The sequence below is a fragment of the Cervus canadensis genome, chromosome 3, assembly GCF_019320065.1.
Source record: "Cervus canadensis isolate Bull #8, Minnesota chromosome 3, ASM1932006v1, whole genome shotgun sequence".
In the NCBI taxonomy this organism is placed as follows: Eukaryota; Metazoa; Chordata; class Mammalia; order Artiodactyla; family Cervidae; genus Cervus; species Cervus canadensis.
The window spans coordinates 40170043-40195412 of record NC_057388.1 but is presented as its reverse complement, the minus strand read 5'-3'; the positions used below and the strand labels follow the sequence as shown (position 1 = coordinate 40195412).

The window sequence follows — 25370 nt, the reverse complement described above, 5'->3', positions numbered from 1 at the left end:
AAAAGTGCCTTTAGGTTGCAAAATTAAAAGGCATCTATCTTTTTCTGAACTCACACAGAGGCACAGAATAAGCCAGTGGCATCGTTGGAAAAGTGAAGGTCACTCAGGTGGGGCCAACTGTTTGTGATGTAGCCTCTATTTTTATTCCCATTTTACAGGTAAAGAAATTGAGCCACAAACAAGGTCAGAAATCTGCCAAAGGTTACACAGCTGACAGGTGACAGTGATGAGATATAAATGCAGGCTCCTGGCTCCCAGATCTGTACATGTAACCACTGTGATACCCTGCTTCTCTATTACTTGTTTGAAGTGTTTTCTCCATGCTAATCAACAGCTGTTCAATTTTACATTATTAACTCACTTAATCCTAACAATAACCCTTAAGGAATTGGGCCCTTAGGACACAAAGAGATGCCTCAGCCTCCAGTCCTAAGAGATGGTCCTTTGTGAGCTGTGCCCTGGTGGAAACAGAACCAAAGAGACACTTCACTGATCAGAACTAATTGGCTAATTGATATGCTTCAGACATCTTGCCAAGCAAACGAGAGTTTAATTAAAACAAAATATTATGTGTAGCATTGAAAGCTAAACTGATGGGATCTGAGAAATGTAAGTTAGAAATGAAATTAACAAATATCTAGAAAGCTCCAAAAATATATTTATAGGATATTATTATTAGCAGAGAGATATACTAGGATAAGACATAGGAGAATTAAATTTTATGCCAATCCAGTTGTTTCAATATTACCTACTGAAAACCTATACTTTCACTTCTAGTTTGAAATACTGCCTATACCATGTACTAAACTGCGTTTTGTATTTGAAAATTCAACCCTCTAACTCTATATGTATGAAATGACTGATACACTAGACTACTCACTGTAGTAAAAATTTTAATAACAGAACTTGGAAACAATCTAAATGAGCAAATAAAGTATGCTGGAATCTTAGAATGAACACTTTTTAGTTAAAACACTATCATTTATTTATTTATATGCAAAGTGCTATTTTTCCAGCTTTACTGAAGCATAATCAACAAATAAAAATTGTATATGTTTAAGGTGTTCAGTGTGATGATTTGGTATGTGTGTACACTGAAAACACTGTTTTATTCAAAAACAAAATAAAAATTGAGAATACTCTATATAAATTGACATAGGATATTTTCTCTTGTTTGGGAATAAAACGTATCTATAGAAGAATACGTAAGACACCAGTAAATTTGGTTATTTCTGGGGAAGGAAACTGGGTAACAAAGCAAGAGAAGTAGGGGTAAAAATTTTCACTGTTTATCCATTTTGGGTTATGTAATAAATGATCTGTTCTAATAATTAAACTAAAAATACAAAACAAAATGAAACAACAAAAATCTTGGTTGTTGACCCCTAGAGTTTCTACATAGTGTGAATTTGGGCCATTTATTAAGCTATCAGAGCCTATTATCTTATCTGTAAAATGGTGATTATAATCACTATATCAAACAGTTTTATGAAATTTAAATAAGATAATATGTGGGAAGTTCCTTCTGTGGTAGATCTACAAATACTGCTGCTGCTGCTGCTAAGTCGCTTCAGTCATGTCCGACTCTGTGCGACCCCATAGACGGCAGCCCACCAGGCTCCCCCGTCCCTGGGATTCTCCAGGCAAGAATACTGGAGTGGGTTGCCATTGCCTTCTCCAACGCGTGAAAGTGAAGTCTCTCTGTCATGTCCAACTGGTAGCGACCCCATGGACTGCAGCCTACCAGGCTCCTCAGTCCATGGGATTTTCCAGGCAAGAATATTGGAGCGGGGTGCCATTGCCTTCTCTGCTACAAATTGCCTACAGATCTAGGCAAATACTAGCTCTCTTCTCAATCACTTCCCTTCCTCAGAGGACACAGACTTTAGTGGCTACTAGTCTAGGAAGGTAATGCAAGTGTGTAAAATAGCTTAGATGTAGCTGTGGTAGTAACTGTAAAAACTGAAGATGCTCACATTATTATATGTGTGTATATCATTGCATAAATTATACATATGTATGCACATTATATATGTATACAAAGTCTGCTCGCTGTTCTTTTGTCATTCTTGCTTTTATCTAAGGATCTGCATTTTACAAAAGTTTGTCTCACACAACACTGATTTTAAACCACTGAGAAACCATTTCATATATGCTATACTGACATTAGAATTAAAATTATTTTTCTAATAGCCCTATTAAATAACTTTTTAAAGTTAAGTTATTTAATATTATTGGTTCTGCTTTCTAACAGGAAAAAAGTTCATGAAAATATATAGTTATTGATTGCCAGACCACAATCGGGAGGTTAAAAGTGAAGGATGCCTCTAGTATCTTTGGCTTTTGCTCTCTGTGACAGACTTGATGGAGAGAACACTGCTGCTTGCAGCTAATACATCTGACTGATATAGGAATCAGGCAGAGGTGACACAGTGAAGCCACGTCAGAAGACGATAATAGCAAAATCACACATGGGTGAGCAGAAGCTACAAGAGAATGATTATTCAATACTCCTTGACTAAACAAAGTTCCTGTTTTGAGTAAGTCAAGCTTAAATTAACAAATTAACACTAATTCTCAATCCTTTGGGGGAACTGCAGATGCTCAGGGGACAAATGTACATATAGTTACTAATATATAATCTATTTATTGTCTGATACGAATATGATTGCCTTCTGAAAACGAGACACATCATCCATTAATTTCTACATAGAACAAAATTTAAACTTGCACAAACTAAAGTAAGTGATCAATATTTGTGAAATAGCCTAGAACTAGAACCATTAGAGTCATGGACCATATGGAAAAAACATTGCAAAACATTATTTTTCTTATTTACTCTGTGCAAACACTTTCCTAAACTCCAGACAGTAGAGTCTCAAAAACACTATAAGGTCACTGGCCTTGGGCTTATTTGAGGTAATCTCTACTTCACATCTCATTTGTTTAGATAAGAACAATCAACGAACTCTTTCTTCAATGTGCTTATCCTTGCCTAACTGAAACTGCAAAGCTATCTTAAGACCATTAATGGGATGTTATTTCTTTTCTCTCTTTGGAATCAGCCATGGGAACTAAGACTTGATCATGCCACATGCAAAGACTCTCATACCTTCGTATAATTCAAAGATTTTAAGAAATGGCTGATTTTATTTCTCTCAATTACTTTTAAAAGATGTGCTTTTTCCCATACTAATATTAGTCTGCAGCTTATTAACTTGGTTCCTACCTGGGGAAATTTGCTTTATAATGACTTTGCCTCTGGGATGGGGTTTTCAATGTTCCAATTTGAAGTCCTGAGGATACTAGATCTCAGTTCACCCATACATTTTCCTTACTTATTCATCCACATCTATTCCTCTATGTGATTTTTCTGCCTGAAGTTTCCACCCAGTGTCTACCACTGTGCTTTAAAACAAAGGCACAGTCAGTAAGAGTTATGCAGAAAATACAGAAGGCTCTGGATGCCTTCAGTCTTCCTCTTCTGTTCCTTAAGCCCCTTGTGTAAGTCCGTCTCTACCATTTTGCACTGAAAAGTTCCAAACATTTGTTTGTCTCACTAACAGGACGTAAACCCACCTTATGAGCAATATTTTTTCAATCTCTACAGTCCAAACCTCTGGCTCTGTGCCTGGCATGATGCAGGTGGAGATATCATTCTTGACCCAAAGGGAACTAAACTTAAAGACAGATTATTATTCTCTCATTTAAAAAGAAAACTACATTTTCTACCACGTAATCATCTATGGAATATGTCATTTACATATACTGCATTCATTAAACAATAAAAATGTTTATTTAGCACTGTTTAACTTAAAAATAAAATTAATAGGAAATTGGGAGAGAATCAACAATAACAAATTGGCTAGACCACATTAATATGCATTAATGCATTGTTTCTCCTTTATTTAGTGGTAGGGATTATGGATGATTGACTATAGAAAAATAAATTAAAAATACACTTTTAATTTTCTTCTTAATGGAATAAACTTGATCAACATAATTAACCTTTGTTTTCATAATTCAATTTTGATGCAACATAATCAAGGCTCTAGATAATTTTTGAGCATGTGATGGTCAAAATCTATGAATCTTCTGCTTTAAGGATGTTACAAAATATACATGGACTTGGGAAGCAATTTGGGTCAGCCACTAAAGTGGAAGTCAGCCACTACTTCCATAGAACATACAGAGAGACAGAGAAATAATAACTTATTTATGTTTACAGGAACATATGTTTAGATAGAATGAAAGTCCCGATCTATTGGCTGAATACAATGGATCTGTTGCTGCTGCTGCTGCTAAGTCGTTTCAGTCATGTCCAACTCTGTGTGACCCCACAGACGGCAGCCCACCAGTCTCCCTCATCCCTGCGATTCTCCAGGCAAGAACACTGGAGTGGGTTGCATTTCCTTCTCCAATGCATGAAAGTGAAAAGTGAAAGCGAAGCCACTCAGTCGTGTCCGACTCGTAGCGACCCCAGGGACTGCAGCCTACCAGGCTCCTCCACCCATAGGATTTTCCAGGCAAGAGTACTGGAGTGGGTTGCCATTGCCTTCTGTTGGGTGGGGTTCATATGACTGAGACAGTTTTCCTTTCCATGGAATAAAATGCTTTACAATAAAGTCAGCTTACTGTCAACCTCAGGATGCGTTAAACTAGCATAAGATCCAATTTAACATGTCTTCGAGGTAAGCCTTAACATTTGACCAGAAGTGCAATATTGAAGGAAAAATGAACCAATTCTCAGCAAAATTAAACCAAGTGATTCTTTGTAAAGGCTCTAACATTCATTAAATTATTCATTAAATAAACTTTTGTGCAATATAATAAGATTCTCTGTGTTCTGTGGCAGTAGTAAACATATATCTTGTACTCACCTAGGAATGGAAAATTTATATTTTAGTCATCTCACGCCCAAAGTGAACTAGACTACTGATGATCTTACACCAGCAGTGAATTATTTTTTAAAAAGGTGAACTTTTTAATCAACTTTATTTCATTAGGAAGATCACATTTAGGATGATACTATCTGTTGCTCATTCATAAAAGGAGGTACACTCGTGCTATTTTAGTGCTACTACCAAACCAATTAAAATGGAGTGAGAAATGAGAAGAAAAGGCTGACATATATGGAGCTACATTTGCATAGATTTTGTTTTCTAAGTCTTCTTTTATTTTCTAAGTTTATTAGAAGAATGAACTAGTCACAAGCTTCCCTTTCAGTAAAATGGGGATAATGATATGCATCTCACTAAGCTATCATGGGGAATAAATGAGATAATACATGTAATGCTAGGCACACACTAATTACTCAATAATTGGTAGCTATTAATAATAAAAGTAACAACATAAAAGTAATGGTGATGTAGATAACATGAATGTATTGAAATAAATTCTATTGGTTTTATTTATGATTAAACATATTTTTCTGGAAATTTCAAAGTATTTTCTTCTATATTGGAGTCTGAGGGAAGACTGTTAGAAATAAAATAATTATGTATTTTGCTTAATAGTAATAAAAGGAATTACTTACAGAGTATTTATTAAATGTCAAACACTGATATAAACACTTTAAATATGTTAATCCATTCAATCTTCACAGCAACCTGTGAGAAAGATTAATTTTTGCTTCTATTTACAGATGCAGAAACTGAGGTACCCAGAGGTTCAGTCATTTGCCCAAGTTCGTATGGGTAGTAAAGGGCAGAATCAGGGTTTGCATCCAAGCAGTGTGACTCCAGAGAGATTCCACATTCTTGCTTGCTAGTCTAGGTTTCCTCTCTGTAGTCACATGGCTATCTGGACAGTATTAAATCATTAACATAACTAGGTTTGACGATGATCATCTCTTTATCCTTCCCAATACGTGTTTCATCACCATTTTTTTGCTGCTATAATGAATTTGTTTTTGTGACAAAATTTAGTTCCCCGATTTGAATTAAAATATTAAAACTTTTAACTCACACTTAGTTTAAAATTGTTTCTTTGCTAGATTTGTCTATGAATTTATATACATATACCATGAAAGTGAAAGTGAAAGTGAAATCACTCTGTTGTGTCTGACTCTTTGCGACCCCATGGACTGTAGCCCCCTAGGCTCCTAGGTCCATGGAATTTTTCAGGCATGAATACTGGAGTGGGTTGCCATTTCCTTCTCCAGGGGATCGTCCCAACCCAGGGATCAAACCCGGGTCTCCCGCATTGTAGGCAGACGCTTTACCATCTGAGTTACCAGGGAAGCCCATACAAAGCGTTAAAACATCCTTTGAATAATCAGTTCTAATGAAATGGATGAAACTGGAGCTGATTTATACAGAGTGAAGTAAGCCAGAAAGATAAAGACCAATACAGTATACAAACACATATATATGGAATTTAAAAAGATGGTAATGATAACCCTATATGCAAAACAGAAAAAGAGACACAGATGTACAGAACAGACTTTTGGATTCTGTGGGAGAAGGCGAGGGTGGGATGTTCTGAGAGAACAGCATTGAAACAAGTATACTATCAAGGGTGAAACAGATCACCAGTCCAGGTTGGATGCATGAGACAAGTGCTCAGGGCTGGTGCACTGGGAAGACCCAGAGGGATGGGATGGGGATGGGGGATCGGGATGGGGAACACTTGTAAATCCATGGCTGATTCATGTCAATGTATGGCAAAAACCACTGCAATATTGTCAAGTAATTAGCCCCCACCTAATAAAAATAAATGGAAAAAAAAAGGTAATGACTTTAAAGACCAGACAAATATAGACAGCAGGGATTATGGAGCCAAAGAGCAATAAATAATATTTAACAGATCTATCTACCTTATGGCAGTTAATGATTCAATAAACACCTTTTTTTAAAAAAGAAAGCTTTTCTTTGAAGGACAAATTATTGCCCTTGAAGCAAGCTAAACATTTAATAAATTTAAGACAGCTTTACTATTCTTTAGGGAATATTGTATTTCTAAGCATGGCAGGTACCATGTGTGCTGACAGATACTAGCAAATGGTAACCACAATCCCATTCCACTTAATGGGATGTTATAAACCCAATGGAGTGTTGGAAGAGTACTCAATATTCTTCTAAGCATAAATTCCCAAGTTATGCAATGATGCTAATTAGCATCATCCTAAACATATGCTGTTGTTCTCAGCTCCTGTTCGTGATTCCTGCTACAATGGTACTGATGCTCGGCATCTTTTAGGAGAAGACACATGAGCCTTATAAATCCCAGGGACTTTTGATGGTATTTACCCCCGGGTCCCACCCCACGCCTAGTGGCAGTGTTTGAGAGGGAAAGGTCACTAACTGAAGAGCCACAAGGGAAGGATTAACAGGTTTGCCAATAGTTGGTTTGGGTAAATCACTGTCACTCTCTAAGCCTTTGTCTCTTAATAAGAATATTAATTTTTACTATTTTATGGCGTGCTACTGGGAAATAATTTAATATCTGTAAAAATTCTTGAGAAAATAAATATGCTTTATAAACAACAAATATCCAGAAGCGCTGCTGAGGTACGAAATCAGAGCCATTTTATGTCCTTGGATTGCTACCAGCTAGTCCCATTTCTCAGCTATTCCTCAAATAACCTGTTAGCTTCTTGGTTGGGGTTAGAACCACATTTTTTTTGGCTTAAGGCTATCAATGTATCAGTTTATTTATTTATTTTTTGATGGCATACAAGCACCTGCTCCGATCTCCTCTGACTTCATAACATTTCTGTCTTTTCTCTATGACCATCTATTTTTATACCCACATGTGACTTTACCTGCTTAAATTTTAGCTTTCAGGAAAACCTGCTTGTTCTCTTTCATTTCAAATCTTCCTCAGGTCAAACCACAAGTAAAATATGTTTCTTTTGCTTTTTCTCTGTCATGGCATACCTCTTCAGTCTTGCAAAAAACTTAGTGCAAAAATTCCATCTTGTAGAGAAGTCCTCCCTAATTACCCAGATGCATTTCTTTTTTTTTTTTTTAATTTTTTTATTATTTGGAGGCTAATTACTTCACAACATTTCAGTGGGTCTTGTCATACATTGATATGAATCAGCCATAGATTTACACTTATTCCCCATCCCGATCCCCCCTCCCATCTCCCCTCTCCACCCGATTCCTCTGGGTCTTCCCAGTGCACCAGGCCCGAGCACTTGTCTCATGCATCCCACCTGGGCTGGTGATCTGTTTCACCATAGATAGTATACATGCTGTTCTTTTGAAACATCCCACCCTCACCTTCTCCCACAGAGTTCAAAAGTCTGTTCTGTATTTCTGTGTCTCTTTTTCTGTTTTGCATATAGGGTTATCGTTACCATCTTTCTAAATTCCATATATATGTGTTAGTATGCTGTAATGTTCTTTATCTTTCTGGCTTACTTCACTCTGTATAAGGGGCTCCAGTTTCATCCATCTCATTAGGACTGGTTCAAATGAATTCTTTTTAACGGTGAAAGAGACACATGCACCCCAATGTTCATCGCAGCACTGTTTATAATAGACAGGACATGGAAGCAACCTAGATGCCCATCAGCAGATGAATGGATAAGGAAGCTGTGGTACATATACACCATGGAATTTTACTCAGATGCATTTCTAATGCCATATCATTTCACTCTGTCCAATGACATAAAATACACACACACACACACACACACACACACAATACTTATTTCTAATGTAATCATACATGGAGATCTAAACACAATACCCCTTTAACTTCCCTTGCTCCAAATAGACTTGCTAAACGGAAGCTCTAAGTCACAAGCTGTTAGGTGAAAGAGCCCAGAAGTAGGAGGAAAGAAGAGAGGGAAGAAAAAGATTGGAGAGGGATGTTAATGAGATACATAACACAGGTGAAAAAGCCATGTAATAGCTAAAATCTCTTCAAACTCAATGCTTTGCTTTTAAAATCACCATCTGACACCCTCTCATCACCAGGGAACAATCTCCAGCATGTATCAATGACACACTCCACATCACCGTCATAGAAACACCAACTTAGGTGCCAGTGCCTTAGAAGTCACAAAAGTTTTCTCAGCTACTATCCCATACGCTGATATTACTATGAGAACAAGACCAACAGGAATAGTACCCTATTTGAGCAAAAGAACCAACTACCACATGTATCTATTCACCTGCAAGCTGGACTTTTTCCCAACAAATTTTGAAGAGGTATTCATTAATTTTAGGGTATTAGTCATCCGGCTAGTTGCAAGTTATGAGTTGTAAGAAGATAATAAAAAAAGGAATCTGTACAATAGTACATAAACTTGAGCAACAAGATCATCATTCAGTTACATTCTCAAGAAAACTCACAAAGCTGAGTTTCAGACTGGTGGAAAAGGTAATTTCAAAATTATGCTGGAAAAGAACTAATATGACATAGCTCCAGGCACTAGGAACTAATTAAATTACATACGAAGAGTGACTGAGAATTGCCTAGCCCCTGTTACGAGAGTAAGAAAAAACAACACTTTTAAAATTTTCAATAAGCCTCAACCAAGCTTTCCAATCCATAAGAATAGATTCCCTGTTCAAAATAAATCATGTTCTCAGTGGAATCTGAATGGCAAGTGGACAAGTAAAATTAGGCAAACATTAACCCATATAGATACTGATGAAGACATATAATCTTACACCTGTAGAAGTTAATGGTAATTTTTCCATTTAAGGGGAAGAAACTAATGTAATAGATATTTTCTCAGAAAATACAATGTGCATGTGCTCAGTCACTCAGTTGTGTCTGACTCTTTGCAACCCCATGGATTATAGCCCGCCAGGCTCCTCTGTCCGTGCGATTCTCCAGGCAAGAATACTGAAGTGGGCTGCTATTTCCTTCTGCAGGGGATGTTCCCAGTGCAGGGATCGAACCTGTGTCTCCTGCCTTCACAGGTAGATTGTTCATCACTGTTCTACCTGGGAAGCCCTATAATGTGTATAAGATTCAGTAAACTTAAAATGTATTAACAGAGACATAGGGAACTCAATTCAAAGGCGAATACCCTGATGTTCTTGTTTAAAATTCTCTTGAACTCCTGGAAGCTGAAATTTTTTGTAATATGATTCTAAGATGTTCACAGTACTTCAAGTTAAATGCTCATCTGACCCTTTCTTGGGTCATAATTTTATCAGGAGCTCCCTCAGGGTTTGGGGTTCAAATCCATGTTAAATCAATATACCAAGTTGGTGCTTGGACCTTTTTGAACTTTAGTCTTAAGGAAGATCCAAGAATGCTTATTTGATTCTTGTGGATTTTTTTGTTTTTGGGCGCTTTAAAATAAATATTAGTAATAAGAATGAAATAGAGAAAATAATAACATGTGGCCATGTTCCTAAGAAAAATGAATCAAATGGAATGAGACTGAAATCAGGGATAATCTTAAATACAAAGACAAAAACCCTGGATTTATGTTGAATATGAAAAGCACAGAGTTACAGAATAGTGGGAAAGTACCTTATGTGAATAGTGGAAGGAGATATCAGACATTTGGAAACAGACATTTTTCAGAGAATAGATTCCATTAGTATAAGAAATATTTTCTTACATGAAGCATTTTATGGAGGAAGTATAGAATAAAGATTAAAAGAATGCATGTAGACTTACAGTTTAGTAACAGAAAGGATGGGTTTTACAAGTGTTTTAAAGAATAAAGTAAAAATCAAATAACAAATACAGACCTGGTTGCAGTAGAGTAGAGGACGGAACTATCTAGCATTACATAAGCAATAATAGAAACAGAACCTAATGGAGTATTCAAAAATGAATATAACATTTGTGTGAATTTATAGATAGAATTAATCAGAGTTGAAAGGAAAAATGGAGATTCAGCAACATGCAGATGGGAGGTAAAGTCATAATAATGGGAGCAACAACCCAGGGAGGAGGAGTAGAGAGTAAAGAGGTCACCAAATGAAGCAATTTAGCTTCATAAATGTTAGCGAACATTTAAAAATGACTTTAAATCCAATCATCTTTCAAATTTTGTTCAAATTCCAGGTCTGTCATCAAGCTTTCCCTTACATTCCTATTTACAATACTTTAAATCCAATCATCTTTTGATTTTTGTTCAAATTCCAAGTATGTCATCAAGCTTTCCCTTACATTCCTATTTACAGTTGGCTGTCTTTAATTTTCCTCTTCTGTGACAGTTTCTGACACTTTTTACTAAACTTTCCTCATTGTTTTAAAGCTTAATATAGTATCTTCTCAACAATGCTGCTCTTTGAAGAATGGGGTCAGGCATTGCACTTGTGTTTTTCAAGGTTCATAATTTTACCAGTAAAGTGGCTATCCAATAAATATTGGTCATACGAATGAGTGGTCCAACCTTCTTTATACATAGATAATCTACCTTTATTAAAAGATGAAACACGATTTATGATATATAAGAACTGAGTACTAGAAGCAGAGGGAAAGGGTTACTTTTCTGTAGCTCAAGGCTCTGGACCACTGAGTACAATAGCTTCAAAGGAAAGATTCAGGTTAAGTAAACAAGTATGAAGGTAAAGAAAAAGGATACAAGTTAGAATAAGTTGAAAAATAATGTGGGAGATGAGAGATAATACTTTAAAAAATGAAAGAAATATTGTGAAACCAATATTATCAAGATTTAGTTTTATGGCTAAGAACACTGATAATATACATGATTTATCAACTACTAGTAAGAAGTTTCAAGAACAAGTAAAACCAATGCAGTTTCAAATGGACTTTGTGTTGCTAACTTGAACAACACAAAAATGTCTTGGTAATAATGGTTCTATTTGGGTTCCTTATATAATTTGGGAAAGAAAGTGAAAGTGAAGTCACTCAGTCATGTCCGACTCCTAGCGACCCCATGGACTGCAGCCTACCAGGCTCCTCCGTTCATGGGATTTTCCAGGCAAGAGTACTGGAGTGGGTTGCCATTTCCTTCTCCAATATAATTTGGGAACAAAACATCAAATAATGTTTGCCTCCTTTATTTCTGAAGGCAAATTTTAAAGTTAAAATTGTTCACACAAAGAATATATAAAATCTTGAGCTCTTGGAAGTATAATTCTTTAATAGATGGGTTTCTAATAGCAACATGAATAGGCTCTTAACTATAACTGCAGCCCCACTGAACATATATAGAAACTTTGAGTTGCTTGTTGCTTAGGCCACAATCATGCATTGGATTATAACATTCATTTTTTATTGAGACTAGCTTTAAAAAAGTTTGCTTTTTTTTTTAAATAGAAATCAGCTTTGAAAAGCATTGTTTGGTGATACATAGCACTTAGGAAATCTTAAAATTACATGTACCAAGAGGGAAATCAGATCATCTTACCTAAGCAACTGAAATTAAACCTCTAATTTTTTTTTTTCAAATTTTCAACTGCAATCCATAGTTAATGTTAAGTTATCTGGCTTAGAGTTGACAATCTGGATCTGTTTCTCCTGCTTCTGAAAGAATTTGTGTGTAACAATCAAATCAGTGCTTCACCATTCTGTTTTGTTGTCTACGTTGGTAACAGATCTAACCACTGAGGGACACATAATGCTGGCCTCACAGTGTAATTGACAGAGATGCACTTTTAGCTCTTGGAGAAACTGTTCCACATTATGTGAACTGTAGTGAACATTTTTAGAAATTGTGAAGACATAAAAAAACAGTAGAAGCTTGTTTTTTTTTTTTAATTTAAGAGCACAGACTATAAATCAATATTCATTTAAAGGTGTCTTTCAGAGCACTGAATTCACTCTAATAATCTGAGAACATAAATTTATGACACAAATTCTTTGATCATAATTATACTGATTGGTTTATCTACAGATATAATGGCCCAGGGAAAATATTGAGAATATATGAAAAAAATTTCCATTTTATTTAAATAAAAATTTTAAAATACAATAGTTTTAATGAATTCTACAGCATCTAGTGGTGTTACAAGATGAGTGTAACATGGAGATCTGTCTTAAACTCAGGTGGCTTAATTCAAGCATTACTTTCTATATACTTTTATTGGATTAAGTCCTTAAAATCTTGACTACAGCATCATTATCTAAAAAATATATGTTAAATCTTTACCTATCTTATAGGCTTTTGGCAAATGCCACAGAGAGAAGAATGTATAGAAAAAATAATCTTAAGCTTTAAAGTATTGCTATCATTTGGTATCAAAAGACATACTTAGACATGTGATCCCAGACAAGATTGTATAGGTGCACTTTCCTCTGTTCCTCCCCCGGAAATAATTCAAGAGATAACCACACACACACACACACACACATGCACACACACACACATGCACACACACACACAAACGCACACACATGCACACACACACACATGCGCGCACGCACACACACACACAAACGCACACACACACAGACTGGAGATGTGGAAATAAAAAGGTAGATTAGTAGAAAGGTTAGCAACCCTTTCTTGATTTGAAGTGTGATAGATACCACAGGATTGTAAGAATGATAGATACCACAGTGAGTTCCCAGAGTTTTCTTTTACTCTTACATACCTTAGACTAGGGCCAGGCTGTAAGCCAGAAATACCAATAGGTACATACAAACAAAGAAACAAGTAAACAAATAAGAAAAGCCTACTCTGTCTTGCCAAAGAACCCTGAAAAGGAGAGCCTAGCAGGTACATGAGAATGAGGGCAGACTCATCTCCAATATACACCCCCGGCTACAATGGTGAGGCCCTTGGTGGCATCTTGGAGCCCAGAGAGACCAACATATTCCCCCATCAGGAGTGATGGCTTGACACACTTGAGATGGTGACATTAGTGGGTCCCAAGGAGGTGATCCCCTGCCCTACACCTGCTTATACCAGGTGGGCAGAGAACATACACAAGGGGTAACATTTTTTATCCCACAGATCCAGAATCCCACATCCCTACTAGTGACAACAAGCAACTCAGGGAGGACCCTTGCACAGCTTGCAGATGGCACCAGCAGGGATCAGTCAGGAACTCCCAAGTAAGAACCAAGCTGACTAAAATAGCACAGCAAGCGCTCTGAAAACCATACTGCATCTGAAACCACAGCCTACAAAATGGGTCAGTATATGCATACAAAATTTAAACAGGGACACTTACTACTAACATAAAATATTTTATTTTAAATGTCTATAAATTCCATGTAAAATCAGTTCAGGATAAAGTGAAATAAAATTCATTATACCACTAACTAGGAATATCTCAAAATGGAAAAGAAGAGACAATCAACTGATTCCAATAGCAAGATAAATCAATTTTGGGGATGATCTGTCAAAGATTTTGTAGTATCCATCATAAAATTGTTTCAACAAGAAATTGTGAATTCCCTTGAAACTAATGGAAAAAAATCAGAAAATAAATAGAAATGGTAAAAAATAACAAAATGTAAGTCACAGAATAGAAAAAAAAAATTGGAAATAAAATCTGGGACTTCCCTGGTAGTCTAGGGGTTAAGACTCTGTGCTTCTAATGCAGGGAATGTGAGTTAGATTCATGGTCAGGGGACTAAGATCCCACATGCCATGTAGCATGACAAAAAATAAATAAATAAGGCATTCAAATCTCACTGAGTGAATTCAGTAGACGAGTGAATTGAACAGAGGACAGAATAGTGAAATTGAAGCCTGAGGAGTAGAATTTACTCAATATGAACAAAAAACACAAAAAAGAAAAAAACAGTGCCACGGGGACTTGTAGGACAGTAACAAAAATACTGACATTTCTATCATCGAAGTTCCAGAAGTAGAAGATAGAAAGGGCAAACAAATAAATAAATAAATAAATAATAACTAAAAATTTATGCCAAAGGATTTCCCAACTTGACAAAATAGATAAACCTATAGATTCAAGAATTTGCATAAACCAATAAAAAAGAGAAATTCACACCAACAGACACCATAACGTTTGAAAATGAAAGGTAGAAAAAGTCTTAAGAACAACTAAGAAAAGTGTCACACTATCTATGGGGCAACACAAATTCAAATAACAGTGGATTTCTTATCTGAAACTGGGGGTCATGAGGAAGTGGCGCACATTTCATACTCTGGATGAAAGAAGGGTAATAAATACACCCTTTAGATGGATACAAACAAACAAAAAACACCAATAACTTAGTTTGCCATTAGCAGATATGCCCTAAAGAATGGCTAACTGAAGTTCTCAAAACAAGACCAAAAAAACCTGATAACAGGAGAAAACTCAGAACTTTAGAAAGAAAAGTTCAATGCAATGGGACATCTGGAGGAAAAGATGATAAATAATCATTCTCTTAGAGAAATTCTTAAATTGTAAGTAAGTGAGTGTTAGTCGCTCAGTTGTGCCCGACTCTTTGCGATCCCAAGGACTGCAGCCCACTAGGCTCCTCTGTCCATGAGATTTTCCAGGCAAGTATACTGGAGTGGGTTGCCATTTCCTTCTCCAGGGGATCTTCCCAATCCAGGGATCAAACCCAGGTCTCCTGCACTGCAGGCCAATTTTTTACCGACTGAGCTACAAGAGAAGCCCTCTTAAATTTTATTTGATAGCTAAAACAAACATTATAACAACACTTAATGGAGTATTTCAACATATGTTAGAGGAAATTATTACTTTCTTTCACTTTCAAAGGAAATGCTTAATTCAAATATATTTAAAAAAGTGGAGAGGCTGCTGCTGCTAAGTCGCTTCAGTCGTGTCTGACTCTGTGCGACCCCATAGAGGGCAGCCCACCAGGCTCCCCCATCCCTGGGATTCTCCAGGCAAGAACACTGGAGTGGGTTGCCATTTCCTTCTCCAATGCATGAAAGTGAAAAGTGAAAGCGAAGTCGCTCAGTCGTGTCCGACTCGCAGCGACCCCAGGGACTGCAGCCTACTAGGCTCCTCCATCCATGGGATTTTCCAGGCAAGAGTACTGGAGTGGGTTGTCATTGCCTTTTCCAGGAGAGGCTAAAGGAACATAATTAGAAGTAAAACTTCTATACTTAATTGTAAGTAGCAATATGTCAATATTATTAGATTGTGATAAATTACACATTAGTGTAACGTTCAATCCAACTACTATGAAAAATATACTACAAGTAAATAAATATAGAATCTTCAAGTTCAAGTAACATATAGGAAGATTAAAAAGGAGAAAAGTATCCAGGTATCCCAGAAGGACAGAAAAACAAGACCCAACTATATGTTGCCTAAAAGAGACTCAATTCAACTTTAAGGACGTATAGGTTCAAGGTGAATGGATGGAAAAAGATATTCCAAACAAGGGAAAACCAAAAGACAGCAAGAGTGCTAACTTACATCAGACAAAATAGACTTTAAAAAGTTTAACAAGAGACAAAGAAGGTCATTTTGTAATGATAAAGAGGTCAATTAATCAAGAGAATATAGCAACTGCATGTAGATATAGATATGCATTTCATCCTGGAGAACCTAAATATTAAGCAAATACAGGTGTGAAGGGGGAAATAGATGATATAGTAATGTCGATACCTCACTCTCAACAATGGATAGATCATCCAGATAGAATATTAAAAAGGAAATATTGGATTTAAACTGCATCTTGGAATACATGGACTTAGATATGTAGAACATTTCATTGAACAGCAGCAGAATACATTTTCTCAAGTGTACATGAAACATTTTCTACGATAGAAATAAAATGGTCTCTGTTAGCTAATGGTATAATTTTATACAGAGAAAATCCTGAAAACTCCACACCAAAAAGTGCTTAGAACTAGTTAATGAATTCAGTAAATTTATAGAAAAGTAACAAATAATAACTGCTGCCTTTCCATACAACAACAAACTATCTGAAAAACAAAATTAAAAAAAATTTCCATTTATAATAGCATCAAAAATAAGAAAAAATACTAAGTAATAAATTTAAGGAAATAAAAGATCTGTACAACTGAAGCTGTAAGACACTGATAAAAGATGTCAAGAGGCACATATAAATGTAAAAAAATCCCATGTTGATGAAATTGATGAATTATTATTGTTAAAATGTTCTTGCTACCTAAAGTCTATAGATTCAATGCAATCTCTAATAACATACCAATGGAATTTTTCATGGAACAGAAAAAAAAGTTGTAAAATTTGTATGGAACCACAAAAGATCCCAAATAGCTAAGCAATCCAAAGAAGGGAAAAACAAAGCTAGAGGCATCAAACTTCCTCCTACTTCAAATCATATTGCAAAGCTAAAGTCGTTGAACCGTACAGTACTGGCATAAAAACAGACACATTGACAAATGGAATAGAATTGAGAGCCCCAAAATAAACTTGCATTTACAAGTCAATTAGTACTTGATAAGGCAGTTAAGAATACTGAGTGGGGAAAGGATAGTCTCTCCAACAAATCGTGTTGGGAAAACCAGATATTCATATTAAAAAAACGAAACTGGATATCTATATTATACCACTCACAAAAATTAACTCAAAAGAGCTTAAAGACTCAAATGTAAGATCTGAAATCATTAAAATCCTAGAAGAAAACATATGGAAAAAGCTCTTTGACATTGATCTTGGTAATATTTTTGGAAATCGCACCAAAAGAACAAGCAGTAGAGGCAAAGCTGAACCAGTGGGAAAACACCGAACTTAAAGAACCCACACGGAAAAAAAATCAACATAACAAAAAGGCAGAAAACATCTATTGAAAAAAAATCTGCAAAACATTCATCTGAAAATGGATTAGTACCTAAAATAAATTCACAACTTGCACATAAACAGCAAAAAATCAATCTACTTTAAAAATTGACAAAGGACCTGAATAGACATATATTGAAAGAAGACAAAGAGGTACATGAAAATGTTCTCAACACTGTTAATCATCAGGGAAATGCAAATCAGAACCACAAGGACATACCATCTCTTACCTGTTATAATGGCTACTATAGAAAAGACAAAAGATGTTCAAAAGGAATCACTTATGCACTATTGGTAGGAACATAAATTGGTACAGCCACTATGGAAAACAGTATGGAGATTCCTCAAAAAAATAAAAACAGAACTAGTACATGATCCTGCACTCCCACTTCTGCATATATATCTGAAGGAAATTACATTATTATCTCAAAGAGATGTTTGCACTCCCATGTTCACTGCAACCTTATTTACAATAGCCAAGATATGGAAACAACCTAAGTATCCACTGAACACTGAATGGGTAAAGAAAACATGATGTATATATTCAGTGGTGTAGTATTCAGACATAAAAAAGAAGGAAATATTGCCATTTGCAACAACATGCATATACCTTGAGGGCAGTATGCTAAGGGAAATGTCAGAGAAAGACAAGTACTATGTGATCATACTTATACATGGAATTCTAAGAAGCTAAACACATAGAAACAGAGAGTAGAATGGTGGTTGCCAAGGGCTGGGGAGTAGGGGAAACCAGATGATATTGGTCAAAAGGAAGAAGCTTCCAGTTATAAGCTGAGTAGGTTCTGAGGATTTAATGTACAACATAATGATTATAGTTAATAGTGTTGTACTATATACTTGAAAGTTGCAAAGAGAGTAAATCTTTAATATTCTCACCATATAGATACAGAAAGGTAATCATGAGTTGATAGATATATTAAGTAAATTATGTTTATCATTTTACAATATATAAAGGTATCAAATCATCTAGCATGTGTGTGCTCAGTTCTGCCTGACTCCTTGCAATCCCATGGACTGTATGTAGCCTGCCAGGCTCCTCTGTCCATGGAATTTTCCAGGCAAGAAATCCTGCAGTGAGTTATCATTTCCTTCTCCAGGGAAGTTTCCTGACCCAGGGATTGAACCTACATCTCTTGTCTCCTGCATTGGCAGGTGGATTATTTACTATTTGTGCCACCTACGAAACCTGACTTCATGACTAAAGGATGACAATCAAATCATCATATTTCATGCTTTAAATTGACACCATTTCATTTGTCAATTATGTCCCATAAAGTTGGAAAAGATTGATATGTTTTAAAGTTCCTATTGTGGAGATTATTTTAGTTTTCATTTTACTGATATATAATTGAAGCTTTCTGTAAATATAGGAATGGCATCTTTAAATTTTGCAAAGACCTACTCTACTGACTATTATGTATCCAATGTTTATAAAATACTATGTATGCTTGAGAAGTATATTCTCCATTTGTTAAAACTTTTAGATCAATAATCCTATTTCTGTTATTCATATATTTCTTCTTATTTTTGGTTGTTTAATATACTGAGTAGTAAGAGAGGTGTGTTCAATCATACACTCTAACAGTGAATTCTTCAAATTCTTTTTTTTTTCATATTTGTCATTTTTACCACTCTGTAACCACAAGCACACTTAGAAGTTCAGAATTGTTATCTCTTCCCTATTAATAAAAGCTCCTTTCTCTTTCCATCTCAGTTTTTCCTTTTCATTTTCTTTAATAAGAATAAACTAGGCAGCATCAACGCTCCCTAATATAAAGGTTTATCACAGAGCCACAAGAATCAAGACAGTGTGTTACTGGCATGTAGATAGGCACATAAACCAGTGGCAGCTAATGACTTATTACAGAGTTGCCCTCACAATCCAATGGAGAAAAGATAGCCTTTTAAACAAACGGTGCTGGAGTAGCTGGATATCCATGGGGGAAAAACTGAACCTGAACCTAAAATTCATGCCTTATACAAAAATTAAGTCAACACAGACCACAGGTTTAAATGCAAAATGTAAAACTACACAATTTAGGAAAAAGACATGAAAAAAAATGTTTGGCACCTAGGGTTAGGTGAAGAGTCCTTAGACATGAAAAACATGATTCATAAAAGGAAAATTCAATAAATTGGACCTCAATAAAATGAAAAACATTTTCTCTGCAAAAGACCCTGTTAAGAAGATAAAAAGACCAATTACACACTGAGAGATAATGTTTGTACAAAATATATCTGATCAATTGTACAAAGCATGTATCTTTACAAAACCAGAATATGTAAAGAACTCTCAAAACAATTTAAAAATGAGTCTAATTAAAAATTGGGCAAAAGACATGATCAGACATGCTGCTGAGAAGGATATATAAATGATAATCACATGTAAATATGTTCAATATTATTAACCATTATGGAAACACAAATTGAAACCACAATGCAATATCATTACAGTCTATCAAAATGGCTAAAAAACAAACACACAAACAAACAAAAAACAAGTTGTAACACCAAACGCGAGCAAGTATGCAGTAAAACTGGATCACTCCCTCACCGCTGGTGGGAATGAAATAAATGGGTACAGTCACTCTAAAAATAGTTCTGTAGTTTGTTCTAAAAGCAATGATACACTTTCTATCATCTATGAGATGGTTGGATGGCATCATCGACTCAATAGACATGAGTTTGAGCAAACTCCGGGAGAACAGGGAAGCCTGGCATACTGCAGTTCATGGGGTTGCAAAGAGTCAGACATGACTGACTGAACAAAAATAACAACACTTTCTATAATATCCTAGCAATTGCAATCTAGAACACTCATGTCAGGGAAATGAAACCTATGTTCATACAAACACCTGTATACAAGTGTCTGTAGTAATTTTATTTGTGTTAGCTAAAAACTGGAAACAATTTCGATATCCTTCAATGGGCAAATGCTTGTCAATGGTACATAAAAAGTAGCAAGCCATTGAGGCACACATTTGAATGGGTTTCAACATAATTTAATTGAATGGAAAAGCCATCTCAAAAGTTTATACACTGCATGATGCTACCTGTATAAAATTTTTGAAATAAAGTAATCAAAATAGAGAATGGATTAGTGGGCTAAGGATTGTGCAGTGGCAGGAGATGTGTATGACTGTACAATGGTTGAGTCTCAAGGTAACAAATCCTTTATTGTGGTTATGGTTCCATGCAGCTACACAGATGGTATAATTGTATAGAAAAATGCACAAACGAGTACTTGTGTAACTAGGGAGGTCTGAATAAGTTCTGTGCATTGTATCAATGTCAATTTCCTGATTTTGATATTGTAGTTATATAAGATGTTAACATAGGGGAGACTTCATTAAGGGTGTTTGGAACTCCTTGTACATTCCTTTGCTATTTACTGTGGATTTATAATGCTTTCCCAAAACAGCCATATTTGAAAAAATCTGAAATAAGTTTGCTGCTATGCACAACAGTTTCAGTGATGTCAAAATTATTATTATTTTTTTTTATTTTTTTTATTTTTTATTTTTTTATTTTTTATTTTTTTGAATCAGCCATGGATTTACATGTATTCCCAATCCCGATCCCCTCTCCCACCTCCCTCTCCACCCGATTTGCGTGAAATAGATATCCTTTCCATTTTACAGGTCAGAAAACCTAGGCTCCTAGAAATTAAGTACCTACCTAAAAGCCCACAGATTGCTGCTGCTGCTGCTGCTAAGTCGCTTCAGTCGTGTCCGACTCTGTGCGACCCTACAGAAGGCAGCCCACCAGGCTCCCCTGTCCCTGGGATTCTCCAGGCAAGAACACTGGAGTGGTTGCCATAGGGCTTTTCCTGAAAAATTCTACATAATGTCCTTTCCTGAATACAATACCATAGTCCTACTGAGTTTAGTCATTTTTCAACTTAAAGGAGAGTCATACTGGGATTGAATTACTTTTGATATTAACCCTAATGCAGTGATTCACATAGACTGTATCATCACTGGGATGTTTATGACTAGAAACATCTTAAACACCACAGTGCTAATTCTGAGGACTGGGGACAATACGATAATGCTTTATATGTAGTTCAGGCAGTCTTACATTCGAATTCTTTAATAGTTAACTGCTATTTGCATTTTGTTAAAGACTATATTGGCGTGCTAAACAGTACTCCCCCAAATACTAATATTAGAATCCAGTAGTAGGTGGTGAGTTTTTTCTGCCATGTAGACTGGTGCTAAAACTCCAAAAATGCACAGAGCCACGACAAATACACAGAACACAATTACTTCAGTATTTGCAACTGTACTGTGAGAGAAGGAAATATGTTCTTATGTTTAGTAGTTATGTTATTCTTCAGACAAAAATGCAAAATGATTAGTTTCAATAGAATAAGTGGTTGTTTAGTAAGTATTTGTACTGAGTCATCCATGATGGCTTTTCTCCCCTTGATACTAATAAGAAAATATTTGTTAGTGCTTCTCTCATTCAAGAATAATTTAAATCTAAATCAGTGCCCCATCTCTGTTTTACTCAGCTTCCTCTTTATAGTTGACTAAAGAATTACCCTCAGGCATCTATATAAACAGAACTGAAGAAGCATATATTTACAAATGCAATTCATATCTACATACACATACATCGTATGTACATTTATAAACTATGTACATATATACAACATGGGATTCAACCTTGTGAATTTAAATATAAATTATAATGATAATAAAGAATTTATGGTAGGCAACCCAGTAAGGTCTAAATTATTGAATATAAAAATTATTGCAATAAAATTTCTGCTTCTAGGTAGGATGAAGTTAGCAGGTTATAACCCAAGAGAACACACAGAAAATCTAGATTAAAAGTAAAAAATAAGCAGTACAAAGGAATCAGAGAACTGCTGAAATAAAAGATCTAAAATGGTCTAAGAATCTGGAGAAAGAACCCTGGAGAGGTTAAGGAAAGAATGTGTAGTTCATTTCTGTTGACTGGGCTGTGAGAAGAATCCAGCCTTAGCCTGGGAAGAAGGCCAATACTGGGGGTGACAGAAATGGGGAGGCTGTTGCAGAATCTTGAGGGATTGACAGGCTCCAACAATGCCAATCATCCCATGATGACATCTGTCAAGTTCAGAAGATGCAAGGTTTAAAATAAGCTAAAACCCCTGAAAGGCACCACGGATTTTTGGTGGCTTTGCAGCGTCAAGAAGAAAAAAAAATTAAATGTTGGTGTTCAAGAGCTACCCAGGGGCAGGCTCCACGTGGACCCACTAGACCAGGGTTGATCCTCTGGACCAAGTCCAGCCTGCTCCTATATTTTGTATGGTCCAAGAAGTAAGTAAATAGTTTATACACCTCTAAATAATTGAGAAAAAATCAAAAGAAGAATAATATTTTACTTGGTAAAAGTAGATAAATCTCAAGTTTCTGTGTACCTGAGCTACGGTTATTGAAATAAATCCATGCTCTTTATCTATATATCGATTTTGGCCACTTTTCTAAAACAATGAGTAGTTGCAAAGAGACTGGGTAACCAAAGCCTGAAATATTTACTACCTGACCCTCTATAGAGAATACTTGCTGACCTACAATAGGCTGTTGAAACTCTGGGTGAGCAAACACCATAAGAAAAAGGCAAACCAGAGGTAGACTGGGTCTCACCAAAGTTCAGTCCAACCTCATATTGACCCAGTTCTGATCAGATTAAGGTAATTAGCCTCCATGCTATCTCCCTAGTAGAAGAAGGATAAATCTTTGCCAGTGAAATATATTATCATCTTAAGCTTCTACATTTTTTACACATATATTATACATATTTCAGCATTCAGAAAATTACTCACATTTTTTATCTGAGTTGACTTGTGAAACATATAAAGAACCCTGTCTTAACTAGTAGACTCAACAGCAATGCATTAACACTCAATATTTTAAACAATTTTAACCTAAATAATTTAAAGAAAAGAAAAAAAAAGTAAAACAGAAGCAATACTATGACCAAAGGGCACTTTTCTTGGTAAGAAAACTTAAGATATGTATCTGGAACAGTACTATTTTACCTAGATATTAGTTTCCATTGTAAAATACTCCAATAATATATGAAATAAAGTCTGTGGATTACTTATTTTGAATAAAATGAAAAACAGTAATTAACTACTTATAACATCATTATGAGCTATAAGACTCTATTCTAGGACTCATTTCTTAATGGCAAATGGATTCAGAGATACTGGTATATTTTAGGCATCTACCATCCTGAGAAGACAGACGAGTATGGATATAGGAGAAACTAATAACATTGAAATGTTACAGTTATTCAAAATGTTAAACTCACATCTCTCCCGGGATTTCAAGATTTGACTTTAATCGCCTTTTATAGTGAAAAGAACAACTCAAAGAATAACAAGAGAGTTGAGAAGTTCAACATGTTAAAGAACTGCAAAATCACTGAATTCATTTTAATTATTATATATTAAGGCTTTCTATATGTAACTCCTAAATATGATAGATCAGGTAATTTTAATTTATAACCAATCATAATTTGTAACACATGTCTTATGGGTATCAATGAAATGTAACCTAATTGTGCTCAAAATCTCATGTCACAAAATAATTGTAAAAAATTCACATACATATAGCTATACTTGTATACAGAAGGCACACAGATACAGCTATGAATATAAAATTAAAGTGATAAAAATTAAGAGACTAATGCATTCAAATATATACATGTAAATTGTATACTGATTTTCAAATTTAACTCAGTTGTATAACCAACTTGTGAATAGTTACCATATAACCTAAGAATGAACAATAGCATGTTGATATTATCTGAGACAGAATTATGTCAAAATTAAAGGACTTTTAGAATTACAGACTTCGTAAAAAGTTGACTTTCTAAAAGCTTTTTAAAAAGTGTAAATATTCCTCATCACTTTCCTCACTTTTAAGAGCTCTTCAATGATGAGATGTCTCTGAACAAGGCTCTAATAATTTGATCAGATAAAAAGCTGTGAATGTGTTCAAATAATGAATCTTCAGGAGTATATGATATTTATCATTTTAGACAAATTATAAGTACTCTTTCAACATTAAACCCAACGGTACAAAACTTATAAGTATCGTCAGTAAAGTAACAGATTTCATCTATATAATTTACTATACAAGAACAAGGTTTCCATTCATCTAATCATCAAGATTATTTTTAAAAACCCTTCACGTAGATGAAAACAGTTGATTTTCAAGCAAGTTAATGCCATTACATTGGAAAATGTAAAATACTAAGGATAACCCAGCACATTCATGCAATTAATTGTATTTAAATGCTTGGTTGAAAGAAAGATTATTCACATATATCTTTAAATCATGGATTCATTCCTTAGTAACTATTAGAATGTTATGCCTCACAACACAAAAATAAAATATCACTTATAGTTTCACAGTACTTTTCTCTATACACCGTATTCAATTCCAATGAAAAGATCAGAGTACTCAGAGAGACATATTGCAAACAAAAACTCCCTAGTAGGTGGTGGAAAGTAAGGCCAGGAGTCAAACAGAACCCACAGAGATGACAGAGCTGTGATATCCAGCACAGTCACCTTAAAGAGAAAAAGGAAAACCACATGGCACTGCTGAAATACCGAGTTAATTCTCTCTCCTATCTGAGCACTAAATATTACAGCTTTAAAATTGTCTCAATCAGAATACAGTTTCTTTAGACAAGACCCTCTTTTAAGAAATAGACACATTCTTGAAGTGCAACGCCAAAACACCATACAAA

The 25370-nt window shown here is 35.3% G+C and overlaps 1 protein-coding gene across 1 annotated transcript in view; it reads right to left on the bottom strand.

Annotated features, from left to right (window-relative positions):
* The window catches only part of MAGI2 (membrane associated guanylate kinase, WW and PDZ domain containing 2), a 1406679-nt gene that overhangs the window by 420163 nt on the left and 961146 nt on the right, over positions 1–25370 (bottom strand).